This window comes from Gavialis gangeticus, unplaced genomic scaffold (assembly GCF_001723915.1).
Source record: "Gavialis gangeticus isolate Ggan-Ray unplaced genomic scaffold, GavGan_comp1, whole genome shotgun sequence".
NCBI lineage: Eukaryota > Metazoa > Chordata > Crocodylia > Gavialidae > Gavialis > Gavialis gangeticus.
This window is the reverse complement of record NW_017729029.1, coordinates 21,945,985-21,949,869: the sequence shown is the minus strand read 5'-3', so window position 1 is coordinate 21,949,869 and position 3,885 is coordinate 21,945,985.

Genomic DNA, 3,885 nt, shown 5'->3' with positions numbered 1-3,885 from the left:
TATCTCAATGTCTTGAAACCAAAGTCTCAGGGCCAGTGCTGGTGGGGCCCAGAGCAGGGCACAGGCTGGCAGGGGTCTGTGGAGCTGGGTTTAGCTGCACCAGCAGGTAGAGGGGGGAGCTGGCCCTACTCCAGAGCCCCCGCTTCCCAGGACCCCTGTACTCCTGCCTCCCTGCTATGGGTCCTGCCCATGCTGGCCCTGGGACACCAGTGTGGGTCCCATGCATGCACTCACTTCCAGCTTCCCCCCAGCCCCACAGTACAGGCCAAGGACAGCATGCAGCCCTGACCGCCTCCTCTGTGGCAGGTAATGAGCTAGCTCTAAGTGCAGGGAAAAAAGTGGCCCCTCTCCTGCCCTGTGGCTGGCGTTTCTTACTGCAGCTGCTCTCAGGCTGTATGGAATGGTCCAGAGCAGGCACAGGCAGTCCCACATAGGCTGCAAGCGGCTGCAGGATGGTGAGGGTCAGGGAGGGGCTGCTTTTCCCCATGCTCAGCACCAGCTTGTAACCCACCCCTGCTACCAGCCTGGGCCCTATGCTGGCTCTGAGCTTGTCCGTCAGGGCTGCACCACAGCGGCAACAGCTGCAGCCCCCCCCCACTTGCCATGCTGGGCAGAGTTTGCCACTGTTGCCTTTGGGCTGCCCAGCATGCAATGTCTGAGTAGGCAGCAGCAGCAAACACTACCCGACACAGCAAGCGGGGGCAGGGGGCACAGCTGCTGCCTCTGCATGCAACCCTGACAGGTGAGCCTGGAGCTGGCAAAGGGCCCAGAATGGCTGCAGGGGAGAGGGGGTTTACAAGCTGGTTCTGAGCACGGCCCCTCCCCTGCCCCACGGCTGCCACCTAATGCTCCAGCCACTCACAACCCATTTGGGGCTGCCCGTGCCTGCTCAGGACAGCCCCACGCAGACTGTCAGCAGCTGCAGCAGGAAGCACCAGCAAAGGGCAGGGGAGGCACCACTTTTCCCTGGGCTCCTTCCTTGTCCTCCCCACTTACCTGAGGCTCTGGTGCTGGTGCAGCCACATGGTCCCAGGCCAGAAGCCCCTGCTGGGGTTTCCAGCTAGTGGAGTGGGGCTGGGTGGGCCTTGCTGTTGTGGGAGCCTGCCAGACTTCCCCTGGGTCCTACTGTCCCTGGTTCCTGTCATTTTTGCCCAGCCCCAGAAGCCTCCCTTGCAGGTCATGGAATGTGTGTAGATGTAACAGGGGCCCTAAATTGAAGTGGTGGGTTTTGAAAAACACTGCTTCAATTTAGGGCCAATTAAACCTCCACATCATACACCCTGCTGACTTACCTGCCTCTCAGGTAGGGAGGGCAGGGTGAGCTGCTGGTGGGCGGAGCAGTCTCTGGGCTACAGGGGGAGTGGGGCTGGTGCTTCCCTCCATGGCAGCAGTGGGTGCCCCCAGGTGGCACCTGCCCGCAGGCATCCAGGTTGGGCTCTGGACCCCCACACAGCTCACGCAAGCAGGCAGGCTCCTGGGGCGGGGGAGGAGAAGGGGAGATCAAGTTCACCACTTTTCTTTGGCAGAGCCTGTTTCTTTGGGCTACTGCCAGGCTGCCTGCAGGGCCATGGAGTTGCAGGGAGTAGGGGCAGCAAACTAAAACTCCTCAAAGGCTCACACATAAATGTGCACCTGGGAGCAATAAACTCCAGTGAAATAAGTACCAGAGTTTATTTCAGCACATTAATATGCATGTGTAGATGCACGTAGTTCACCCTAAATTTTACCTTGAGAACAAACTATGCTACTGCAGAGGAGCCTTCCCTCCTTCTACAGAAATGCTATTTTATATAGCACATATATAGACAACTATATCTATATCTATGAGTGATAAATGCTAATTTTATACTTATATATATTTTATTAGTCGTTTAGCTATATATAATAGTTAATAGCACTATATATATAGTTGTCATTCTTTTTATCTTGTGAAGAGACTGACTCTCATCCTGTTCTAGCAGGAAGTAAAAAGGTTTAATTTTACAATTCCTCATCTTTTACAGAGAAGATTGAATAGTTACTCTTGGTGTACTCATTTTCCCTGATGCAACTAATTTCAGTTCAACAAATTGATTATATACTTTAAATAACCAGCAGTGGGAATTGCTGACAATTCAGCTCAATTACATTCCAGGCACTGAAGATCTAACCAGATATGTATGCCAGGCTCATTATCATAGCATGTGAACTTCTTAAGGTTGAATTGTCTCTGGAGCTCATTTATTGCATTCAATGACGCATTAATTTCTAATGTAGGCTACCATTGCTATATAGTCACATCAAACTTTAAACAAGTTTTTTTTTTAAACTTATATCAAAGGCACCCATGTTGCATTCCATGAGCATTCTCAAAAGAGACACATTGGAAATGTTCCAGAAAAGGTGGCATTTAAGCTGATGATAACTCTACCACTTTTTATTATAAATTCCCAAGACAACAGAAGTAATGTTGATGAAACACAAAGTGTCAACATGAATTAGATGCAATAAAAATTTAAATTAAAAAAAAAACAAAAAAAACCACTTTTAAATTCTCATGCATCTTTGACACTATGCCCTCAGTTTAAGTATAAAGGAAGCATAACTACTGTTAATATAGTGCTGCACTTTTCTTTACAAGAGATGCCTAAAAATCTTGGAAGGGTATATCTGCAAGAATGAGTTTAAATTTTGAGACATAAGGTTTGCTTAGCTAAAGTATTTCTAGGGCCTTTTCTGCTGTTTGTTATAACATGAAGTCAGATTCAGCTCATTGACTAGGTGATCTGATGCACATACTTAGAATCAAAGCAGGAACAATGCTATGTCAGAAATTTGGTATATAAAATTTGTGGTCCAGACCCAATACTAGTACCTATTAGTGATTTGATTTATCTTTTTAACAGCTATTTGATTCCTGGTCTAAAGAAGATGAGATAGCATGTAGTGGACATATGTCTGGGTTCTTATAACTTGGATACAGGGATGTAGACTGAGGAGAAGACATGCTGATAACCTGCCTCATGTTTTAGACCATGTGTCAGCAACCTACAGTCTGCAAAATCAGTCAGTGCTGGGCTGGCCCTCCATTCTGAACCCACTACTCTGAAGTGTCTGAGCTTTCCCCCTTGCTGTGGAAGGCCTGGGAATCTGGCAGCCAGATGCTTAGGTGTTGGAGGAGTTGATCCAAGGGAATGCAGTGGAGAAGTTACAACCCCCTTCCAGTCTCTGGCTGAGCTGAGCATCTCGTGCAAACTTACCCTGAAAATTCCAGGCCAGTGCGGAGATTCTGGGGAGCTAGACAAGGATTAGACACAGGAAGGGGCAACTTGTCTACTGCTACCACTGTCCCCAAAGAACCTGGTTCTCTAGACCCACTACTGCTCCTCTACAGTCATGGGTAGTGGCTGTGCAGGGTGCTGAACTTGGTGGGGACAGAGCAGCAGTAAGTGGGTTTCTTCCTTCTGCACCAGTTCCCTGCCAGCTCCTTCCCATGTTCCCAGGGGCTGGGAGAAGGCACTGAAAGGAGGAACCCACTCCCTGTTGCCACCACTGTCCACAGTTGATGCAGGCTCAAGGGAAGCTCAGAGCAGCTCCTGCCCCACTCCAGCTGCAGGATTCAGAGACAGGCTACATAGGATGCCAGGCTCAGCTGTAGACAGGGTGGGCTCTTCCTTCCAGCACCTATTCCTGGCTAGCGATGGACACTGGCAGGGGGTGTCAGAGAAGGAGATGAATAGGGAGCAGGTTTAAGGAGGAAGAATCCACCACTGCCATTGTACCCAGATGAGTCCAGTACTCTTTGCAGTTGCTCCCTGCAGCCTCCCCTCTAGTCACTATGTCCCATGATAGGAGAAGAGTAGATCTGGAGATCCACCCTATGCCTGGGTCAGTGGGGATATAGAA